This window comes from Rattus norvegicus, chromosome 19 (assembly GCF_036323735.1).
Source record: "Rattus norvegicus strain BN/NHsdMcwi chromosome 19, GRCr8, whole genome shotgun sequence".
Lineage (NCBI taxonomy): Eukaryota > Metazoa > Chordata > Mammalia > Rodentia > Muridae > Rattus > Rattus norvegicus.
Genome location: NC_086037.1, coordinates 38,164,499 through 38,175,939, shown reverse-complemented (window position 1 = coordinate 38,175,939; position 11,441 = coordinate 38,164,499). Strand labels below are relative to the sequence as shown.

Sequence of the window (11,441 nt, the reverse complement as noted above, 5' to 3'; positions counted from 1 at the left end):
CTGTTGGCATCTTTATAATCACAATTAACTGTGAGCAGGGTCAGATTTTGGGGGTTAACCAGTCTTGAGTTCTACAAATTAGCATTAAATACAAGCAGAATTAGGCCAATCCACTACAGGGATTTCTTTAGTTTTGTTTTGGTGTAAGTTTTCTTTTACCTTTTCACTTTTTATTTTATTCTTGCTATTTTTTTATTAATTGGTAATTTTATTTATTTATATTTCAAATGTTGTCCCACTTTCCAGACTCCCCTCATCATATCTTACATCCCATTTCCACTGAGCTTTGCCTATATGACAGTGTTCCCCCACCCACACATATCCATTCCCACCTCACAATTCTAGGATCTCCTTTTGGTGGGGCAACAGGCCTCAGTGTAGTCAATGACCTCCCACCACATTGATGCCACTTAAGTCAATCCTCTTCTACACAGTTATCTAGAACCATAGACCCATCCTTGTATACACTTTGGCTGGCAGTTTGGTCCCTAGGAGCTGGGGGATTGATGACAGAGGGTCTGGTTAGATATTAAAGACCAATGATTGCTGCTTTCTTGTCTTTTTCTGGCTATGGGTGAAATTATGTTTGTGTGCTTCTCTTTTTTGAAATCATTGAAAGATGATTAATTTCTTGGTTTTTCTTGGGTATAGTTTAGCTCATTGTCCTGCAGTTTTCCTTATCCTCGGTTATGCCTTCTTAGTGAAAAAAATATTGTTTAAATTTGGTTTTGTCATAAAATATCTTGGTTTCTCCATTCATGGTAATTGAGAATTAGGCCGGGTATAGGAATCGGGGTCTGCATTACATCTGTCCAAGATTTTCTGGCTTTTGGAGTCTCTGTTGAGCAGTCTGGTATAATTTAGATAGGTCTGAATTCATTTGTTACTGGATATTTATACCTCACCCTGTTTAATATTCTTTCTTTGATCTGTGCATTTAGTATTTTAATTATTATGTGAGCGGAGGAAATTTTTCTGGTTAAATTTATTTTGTGTTCTGTAGGCTTATTGTACCTTTATGGCCTTTTATTTCTTTACCTTATGGAAGTTTTCTGCTATGATTTGTTGAAGATGTTTACTGGACTTATGAACTGGTAATCTCAATTCTCTTCTATATCTCTTATCCTTATGTTTGGACTTTTAATTGTGTCCTGAAATTCATCCATGTTTGGATTCAATAAACCATACATGTTTATCTGAGATGGGTGTTTTGTGCTTTGTGGGTGACCTCCTTTACCCCAACTGTTCCATTTAGTAGCACGTTGGATAATGAGACTTGGTCAGGAATGGTGACCTCTTCCCATAAACTATATGAAAATAGGGAGGTGACTTTATGTGTGTCACGTATCAGTAGTATCCTGGGTGATTTTGGTCCCCAGTTGGCCACATGCAACAGTTTCAAAAGCCCAGGATTGATGTCCCTTGGGATTCCCATGATGATGCACACAGACATGACAGAAAAAGACCAGAATTCACAGGACAGTACTTGATTTAAGTAATAGAGAGAACATTACTAAGTTATGTTACAAAATATTTGACCTCACTGTGATCTCCATGAATGCATTATTTAATGAAAAATGATTGTGTTGTATATCATGGCCAGGGCACAGACCTTTAATGAAAGAGCTCTTTGTTTACTGTGAGCATGGACTTTAATATTGTTCAGCTCACCTACCTCACTCCTTTACTGCAAAGCTAAAAGGGCACTTAGGTCTAGAGCAGATCAAGGCACAACTTGATAAGAAATGAAGATAACTAAGGCAATGGAAATTCTTTCAGTTGAAGGATTTTTAAAAAAGTGTGCAGAGGGAGCTACAACACTCTTCTTCTGGGGGAACAGTGAATTAGGAAGGACAGTAGGGAGCTTTACTTAAATACAGCATCTGACTCCTGAGACTTCATTGGTAAAATTAAGGTCTGGAATTTTGCGTTGTAAAACAACACATTGGCTCTGCAGGTTTTGGCAAGAACCATGGACAGAGAGATCACGCCAACTGGGAACAATCTGAATAGAAATCGAGTTTCTTAAGTCATTGGAGAAGTCCTCAAGGAGAGAGGAATGAATGGGTAGCACCATAATAGAAGGCTTTAGGATCTCGTACAGTGCTACTCTAGATGCCTTGAAAATAGAAGCAGAAAATGTAAAGCTAAAATGACTTCACAGGAATTAGCTCAATTCTCATTATGATTATTTCATATTGGAATTTTATACTTGATTCATTCTTTAAAAGTTTTAAAATAAGAGCCTTCTCTTTTAATGCGAGGTGGTCTCAGAATCACAAAATGCTTACAACACCTGTCTGGCACCCCGCATCTAACACTATCAGGATAGAAATTCTACTTTTAAATGCATCACCATCCACAGCTTCCATTTAACCAGCAGGTTCCATGCCAGGCAGACACTGAGCAGGTTGTATGTTCTGTTAATCTCCACAACAACCCAATTCAGCAGAAACACCTCCATTTTACAGGTGAAGAAACCTCAGCTCAAAGGAAATGAGTGTCAGGGTCCCCTCAGTCTCACTGGCTGTCACTTAGACCCACATCCTTCTCTGTAAAGGGAAGCCATGGGCCTGATGTGGCTGTGCAAGCTGACTCTCCTGAGATGGTCAATGCTATTCTTGACCCTGGGAGAATTTAAGACAAGGTGACCCACAGACTCCTGGGATAGATTCTGCCTCTGGGTTCTAGGGTGGGACACAGTATCCCTTGCTGTGTGTCTCTACTCATCTGAGGAGTCTGCTCCCATGTGTCAGCTTCTATGGCAGTGGTTCTCAACACTCCTACTGCTGCAGCCCTTTAACACAGCTCTTCATGCTGTGGTCTCCCCCACCATAAAATTATTTCATTCCTACTTTATAACTGATATTGCTACTCTTATAAGTCATAATATGCAAGGTATCCTATATCAAAGTATCTGCTACATAATTTCTGTGAATTGATCACAACTCACAAGTTGAGAAACATTGCCCTGTAAATTTTTTTTTTATGGAAAAGCCTTCATCTCAGAAAGACCTGGAGCAGTTGTAAGACCAGAGACACCCTGAAGTAGTGACAAGTTTTAGCAGACCCAAAGGCTGCTTGCCTTAATGACAAAAGAGATTGCTGGCTAAAGGCACAATCTGAAATCGCTGTCCTCAGGACATTTCTTACCTCAGTTTTCCCCCATTACAATGTCTGTCACCTTGTACTTATCTGTCCAGGAAGCCAGTCCCTGTAGTCTCTAATACAGACAGAATGCTAAAGGCAAGAATGCTTTCCCTCTGTTGGCCCACAGTCACTTCTACAGAAGTAAGTTCAAATCCCCCGTAGGTAAATGTGTGTCTCCCTCATAATGTGTGAGACTTGAAATGGTATCCTTTTGAGTTGACAAAAACCTACACTCACATCAGATTTACAACTGACCAACCATTATTTTCATGAGAACACAGAGGCTGGCCAGGCCTGCAGAGTCAGATCCCCTCCCTGCCTGGGATCATCCCACCCACAGCAGACTTAAGCTTCACCTATCAGCTGTTATCAGAAAAATGCCACCTTAAGATTCTGAGTCCACATCTGCACAACCTCTGAAGTTGTTCAATGGCTGATATGGGGGTTTGTTCCAGGTTAATATCATTCTGGCCTCTTCTCTCCCCTGGGCTGCCCTCTGTTCTCTCAGGTCTGTTGGTCTTGGAAGGACCTGGGTTCAACTCAAGGCCTGGGGGGTGGGGAGTACCTTTTGATATGGGAATCTGCATGGATCAAGGATGTAGCCCCACTCTGACTGGGCAAGTAAGCTCCAGGAAATCTTCTCCAGTCACACAGCTGGGTCATGTGTGAGCCAACAACTGTTTAAAAGGGAGAGCTCCTTGCTTTCTCCTGGAAGAAACACTCAGGGGTTGACTGTCACTTCTGAACCTTCTGTTCTCTGTCACTTCTCAGAAGGGGCACTTTGCTCTAACTCCTCCATGGGACCCACCCAGCATTGTGTCTGGAGGATCCTATGGTGTTGCAGCTCTGAGCTGGGAGGGGTAGCTCTCACACTGACTTGAAGAAGCCTGTTTTCACAGCTGATCTAGATCTGAGGAAAAGATGCTTTTAAAGAAGCATGTGAAAGTATCTCCTGCAGGAGAGCCCACCCTACAGGGAAAGTCACACAGGACAGGGAAAAGGGGCTTCCCAACTTCCACGGGGCGGGTGAACCAGGGAGGGCACAGGATGGTTGGGGAGTTTATGAAAAGCCTGCATCTCCCTGAAAGTCTTCCAGAAACCCTACATCCCACCACTATCCCAGGCTCACAGGTGAGGCTCAGCAAAGCCTGCCTCCTACTGGGGTTCTGCAAAGTAAACCTGGAGTGGTGAACTGGGGAAAACACTTCAGGGGAGGGGGAGACACAAGTTCCCAGGGCCAAGCCTGGCATCTATTCATTTGTCTCTGGCCTCCAGGTGTTGCCTAGTACAGGGCTTGGCGAGCCCGGATATCAAAAGTCTTTGGCCAAAGAAGTGAGAGCCAACAGGGCAGTGCAAACCAAGGCAGGGCAAAGCAGAGCCAGGCAGAGAAAAGCCAAGCTCCACCAGCCAGCTGATAAGCTATGGGCATGCAGGACCAGCAGGAGCAGGGCTAGCCCTTGCCCTTCTGGCAGGGCGTCCGAACCCAGCGGTGATGTGAAGAGTAGGGGAACTCACAGCCACTTGTCCTCCAGCTGTGTCTGCCATTGCAAGGTGAGCAAGAAGTCTAAGAGGCTCCCGGGATCCACCGATTTCCGAACCACGTTGTACTCGCCGTTGTCCATGTTGAAGGCTGTGCTAGCCACTGCAGAAGCCCTGCGGACAGGTAGAGCAAGCACAGCTGGTTGGCAACCAGTGTGGGCGCCTGTGGTGAGACCCTGGCAAAGTGGCCACAGAGGGGAGCCAGTAAGCCTGGTCCCAGGGCTAAGCCTCCTCAAACAGAGATGGCTGAAGCTCTGCTGGTCCCTCCCACCCCGCATGCCCCACCCCTGGCAGGCTGGTACTCTCTGTGCCTAGCTCCCCCACACCTGCAGCTCCCAGCCACTCAATGAGCCTCACTTTATTCTTGTGAGCCATAATAGCTTCTCATAAAAGCTCATTGGGAAAGTGGATTGATAAGATGAAAGCCTTAGAAGAAAACTTGAGAGACTTATGAAAACGAACAAGAAAGTTCTCTTCCTAGTAGCAGCCTGGCAGTTCCAAACTCAGGGCACCTCATGTCCAGGCTGGAACTCAGCATGCATTGTTGTGGAGAACCTGTTTGCTTAAGGCACTTGCTTCCCATTCATTCTCCTGGGAGGATTACTTTAATTTTTTAATTTTTATTGGATATTTCTTCATTTCCATTTCATGTGTTATCCCACTTCCCAGTTTCAATTTTCCATGAGACTGGAGACCAGGCAGGGATCACTCTGTAGGTGATGGCTACTACTGAAGCCTGTGGCTTCAATCTCAAGTGCAGCCAGGGACCCTGCTACAGATTGGCCAAAACTCTGCAAGCTTACTCTGCTTGGTCAGTGCCACTATGCACAGTCCCAGAGAAACCTCTGCAAATATTCTCACCAAGTTCTTTAGGAACAGAGCTTCCAGGTCCTAAAGAATCATGAGCTCTCTGGGCTTATCCAAGACCTGGTCATCTTCCTGGTACAGAGCAATGCTTTTCTGGTGCAGGAGTTACTACAAAGGAGACAGCCACAAACAGATCTGCTTGAAGCCACAGCCATGCAAGACAGCCCAAGTCTGTGAGCACTTCATCCAGGGTAAATGTAGTTACCTCAACTGTCTCAGGTCTCATAACCTGATGGACAGAAAGGTGTTGACCTCCGCGTGACTGAGCATAGTCTGGGTTCTGATGGGGTCCAGAACATCCATGACATCTGCAACAACAAACACATTAGGAGGCGACCCACAGGCATGAGAGCTCCCTCTCCACATCACAGAGGCAGGTCATACAGAGACAGAGCATAAGCAGAGACGGCTTCCTTCCAAACAGTCTAGGATTTCTCTCACATGTCTCATTTTGGCATCTGGTTCACCTAGCCCAGATGTCACTAGCTGTAAGGATTCCCTGGAGGATGTGTCTACAGCTGTCACTCAGGAGGTCAAGAACCCGGGGACCCAGGACTCTGCACAGCTTTCCTTGGTGTCATCTAAGGCTGCTGGTGTCTGAGGACCCAGTCACATGAGAGCAAGCCAGGGGTTTTCTGAGAATGGAGATCTGGATGGCTTCTTTTCTAGGAATCCTACTGATTCGTTGTAAGCTCCTGCCTCCTCTGCTGGCTTTCCTCTTGATGCAGCAAAAAGAAATGAAGTCATGTCCTTGAAAACAGGCATGCCTTCTAGACACTGCAAGGAGGTCAAGAGAAAGAATGAGGCTCCAGATTTCGATTACATCCCATTTTAAATGGTTCTATTGATGGGGTGACAATGGAAAAAGCAACAGACTCAGGAATTCTAGGTAAAAGGGCCATAGCCAACTGCCTAGAGGAAGTGATACTACCTAGCAACCATTGGATGAGTGTGGGTAAGTCCCATCATCTCCACAAAGAACAACTGTCGGTGTCCAGGACATGCATTGCTGCATATTACCTACGGAGGAATGGACAAGTACATCTGCCCATAAAACCCCGAATTGCTCTCATCAAGGAAGGATAAAACTCCTAATGTCTACTAAAGTAGTGCCACTGAATTTCCTGTGAAATCAGCAGTTGCTGGAGGAAAACAAGGAGTCTGTTCTGGAATCGACAGTCTGAGAAGCCAGGTCCAGACTATGCCTTGTAAGAGGTCTACCCCTCTCCAGGGTAGGAACAGACTGCCTCAGTGACCTCTGTCTTTCTCAAGCCTCAGAGTTGCAGCCTCTGTTAGCCCTGGCAAGAACTTCACCCATGCCTCTGTGAGCCCATAAGGATGTCATTGGAACCTGCTGAGTGTCTCCTATGCTTTAGGATTTTCCATAGATGACTTGGAAACAGAACCAGACAATGAAAAGCTCAATGTCTTTCCTGCAAATACCCCAATATTGATTATAATCATTCACATTAATATTTGCTATTTCTTTATTCTTCTTAGACATAATGGCTTACTGTAAAAGTTCAATATAAAAGTGAATTGATAAGATAAAAGCCCTGAAATTTATTTATTTATTTATTTATTTACAGAGACTTATAAACAAGAAGAAAAATATTCAGACATAAGCAAAAGAATTTAGACAAGGGCCTAATACACTATCACAGAAGGACACTAAATGTGAGTGGCTCAAGATTTTTAGAAAACTAATCTTAGTTTCTCCAATGATGACACACCAGCCTACACTTAGTACTACCAAAGGTATGGAAAATTTAATGGAATTTATTATGCTAGATTTTAGTAAGCTTAAATAAGTCATCCCTTCATGTAGTATGTATTACTCCTATGTGAAGTAGATGGTAAATTCATGAACAGTAGAGAACAGAAGTAGACCTCGAGACTGGAAAAGTTGGGCAACAGTATTGTTGGAAGCTGGTCTTCCGTTTCATGTTAAAGGTGGTAGAAAGGGGAAACCTATGACTACAAACAAGACAAACAAAAATCAGGTGAGAGGCAATGACATTTCCCAGGATGCGTTGCTAGGTAAAGGAATACTGAGTCTTAAGGCCAGCTTGAATTGGATGAATAGCCCTAGGCTCCCTGTCATGTAGTGGTTAAAATTTTCAGAGCAATGGAATCAATGCTCACAAAAGAGGTCCAACTCAATTTCCAAAACGCCCAAAAAAAGCCCACACTAAATATTTGCAAAGATTGACATCAGCTACTAAAAAAATATCAGATTCAATGGACCAAAAACTAGGGATCGAATCTTAGTCATTTGAAAGTGCTAATTCAGGATGCAAAAAGGGGTTTTTATTTTAAATACAAGGTCAGCAGTAATAGAGGAATCCCTTAGAGTTGGGACTGATACTAGATATCACAGTTATGATGCTAATTATTCAGAAGTAACTTCTAAAAATCAAGAACAGTCTAGATGACAGATATTTTAATTGTGATAAGCAAGGCCACTTGAAAAGAGAATTTACTATTACTTTATATTATAATTTAAAATCAGGAACAGTGATACCTCCTCAAGTTCTTCAACGCTAACAGTTTGTTTTAGTTATCCGCGGTGAGGTTGTTTGAATAACAAAGGTTCGGGGTGTCAGTATGAAGAAGTGAGACCTTGTTGAAATAGATGTGGCCTTGTCTGAGGAAGTGTGTCACTGTGGGAGAACTGAGACTCTCTTCCTGGCTACCCATGACACAGCCTTCTCCTGTTGGCATTTAGTACAGGTTGGAAACCCATGGTCAATCCAAAGCCAAGACTATCTGGAAGCCATGATGCTCCTGCCAAGATGATAATGGGCTGAACCTTTGACACTGTAACTCAAACCCAATTAAAGTTGTCCTTTATAACTGTTGTCCTTTATAAAAAGCGTTTTGGTCACTGTGTGTTTTCACAGTAATAGAAACCCAAATTAAGATTCTCTGCTTTAAAAAAAAAAGATTCTCTGCTTTTTGTTTTTCTGGATGAACTTAAGAAGTGAGAAAGCAAGGTCTGAAAACAAGCCTGTAACAAGTTTGATGTGAATTTGTTAAAATTTCATTTAATTGCATTAAATGTATACATAACTTTGGTAAAATATCCATTTTTATGGTTTTATTCCTAGCTATCCATGAGCATGAGATTTCTTTCCTTCCAATGATAACTACCTCTGTTTTTTTCTTCAGATTTCAAGACCATGTTATATAAGGTTTTCACACATATAGTTATAGTTAGATCATGGATTTTTATATTCTTTGTGGCTAGTATAAACTGTTTGCTTTCCTCATTTCCTTCTCAGCCTGCTTATCATTTCAATAAATACAGCTTCTGACTTTTTTTAGTTCATTTTGTATCTAGTCACAATCCTAAAGTTGATTATCAGCTGTAGAATGTTTCTGGTGGACCCTTTGGCATATCTTATACTTTCGCATTATGTCCACATAGCAATAATTTGCCTTTTTCTTTCCCATTGGTAACTCCTTCATTCTTTATGGATTTTAGAGTTCTCGATATAAATTCAAGCTCTATCTTGAATTGATATAGACAGAGTGAATAGCTCTGTCTTGGCCCTGATTTTAGTGAAATTGGTATAAGATTTTCTCCATTAAATTTGATGTTGCCTATTGGCTTTGTGTTTATTGCTTTTATTATGCATAGGTATGTACCTTGTATCCCTCTACTCTGTAGGACTTTTAACAGGAAAGTGTGTAGACTATTTTAGGATCTATTAAGATAATAATGAGGTTATATTCAGTGGGGTTATATTGGTATATTTCATTAGTGGATGTTCCTATATTGAATCACTCCTGAATCCCTGAGAAGAAGCCTACTTGATCATAGTAGGTGATTTGTTTGATGTGATCTTGGATTCTGCGTGTGAGTATTTAAATGAATCAGCGACCATCAATGTTCATGATGGAACTTTCTCTCTAATTCCCTTTTTAATGTTTACTATTGTGTGGTTTAGACACCAGGTTGATAATGGCCTCAGAGGAGGATTTTGGCAATGTTCCCTCTCTTTCAATTCAGTGGAATAATTGAAGCACTGTTGTTATTAGTTCTTCACTAGAAGTCTGGTTGAACGGATGCATTAAAGCCATGTGGCCCTGATATTTTTTTTAATTTTTGGGGTGGCAGCCTTTAATGACTATCTATTGTCTTATAGAATTATTCAGTTACCTTCCCAGATCTGGATTTAACTTGGTAACTGATATCTGTGTAGAAAAATCACCAATGTCAAGCAGAGTTTTCAGTGTTCTGGTTAAAGGCCTCTGAAGTAATCCCTAATGATTGTTGAATTCACCCAGTGTTTATTGTTATGTCCCACTTTTCATTTCTGATTTTGTTAATTTATGTATTATCTCTCTGGTGTGTAGTTAGTTTGAGGAGGGGGTTGTTTCTCTTGTGAATCTTCTCAAAAAGCAGCTCTTGCTTTGCTTGGCTCTTTGTATTCTTCTCTCTGTTTGTAATTGATTGATTTTAGTCCTGAGTTTATTTCCTACCATCAAATCGTACCAGACTCTCTATAGGATGAGGATTTGCCTCACCTTGGTAAGAGCAGCATCAATAAATGAAGCTTATGCTGCTCTCTGTAGTGGTGATGACATCACAATCTCACTGTAAACCATGCACACCCTGGTTTCAGGCTGTATTAAAGTATCCCACCATTTCAGTGTTCCCTGCAAGGTGCCAGGTGCCATGGGACAGTAGTAACATAATTCTCCATGCACATCGACAGTTTTCACCAGGGCCTTCTGAATCATTTTATAAAAATTTACAGTGAGTTCATAGGTGCACAAACACACACACACACACACACACACACACACACACACACTCTGTACTGACATGGTACACATTCTTTGCACACCAAAAATAAAGTGAGCATTAATGAAAACACACCAATAATGGAATTGATGGAGGGAACTGCGGGGAAGCTGGGACTTAAAGTTACTTAAAGGCCCTGTGCAGGCTCTCCTTTTGTTGGAGGCAAAACTTCAAGGGCAATGGGGTTCTTTATTTTCTTCCTCTACAACATACAGGGAGGGGTAGGGAGGAACATAGGACTTTGAGCATGTTTGGCAAGTACTGTAACACTGAATTAATTCCTAGGGCTGGAACCCTATTAACGTTCTACAAAATTACAGGGCAGGCTGGATGAAGACACTCATCTGACAATGTGGACATCTCAAGACAGGCACTGGACAATGGCTGACAGACTTGTCTGAAGACTGGAAATGAAGGCCCCTCTGACTATGCTGTACTCTAAGGACAGTTTATTCAGGTAAGGGATGACATGAACTATTGCCTCACGTCACAGATGTCAGTAGAAATTATCCAAGGTGTTGTAGGCTGCAGGTAGCATTAACAGGATGAATCACACTGTGTTGTGAAGACTTATAAAGTATGCGTATGTGTAGCAAGACCCAGGCCTCTCGCAATTTCTAAGATAGTACCTGAGAACCTCCATATAGTAGTAATATGATAGTGTGTTGTAAATGTAGTTCCGACTAGTTTTTATTGTGACACAGATGACTCTTTTTGTGCCATGGTCTGCTTATAATGAATGACTAGAAAACCTAAGCTTGACAATAACCAAAGACTACATTGCTTCTCTAGCTGCTGAGCTTTTAGAAGCCCTGGTGTGACAGCAAGCTTTGGTGGACATTCTGGATTGGTCCTTCTGTACTTTAACTCTCTGAGTCACCTCCACTCTTAGTAAGTTAGTTCAATTCCATAAATTGGAAATCTGTCACCTGGAAAAAATACATTCTCAATATGATCCCAGATTGGCCATGGAAAAAGGGTAGCTTGAACTGTCCCACCTAGGTTCTGGGCCTGCACAGGCCTGCTCTCCAAAGGAAACGTGTGTTCACAGCTGTAGGCTGCATTCACTGTG

The 11,441-nt window shown here is 42.2% G+C and overlaps 1 pseudogene; it reads left to right on the top strand.

Moving 5' to 3' along the window:
- Positions 1-4,770: 4,770 nt before the first annotated feature.
- On the top strand, positions 4,771-6,892 carry LOC134483679 (zinc finger CCCH-type antiviral protein 1-like; annotated as a pseudogene).
- The last annotated feature ends 4,549 nt before the right edge of the window (positions 6,893-11,441 follow it).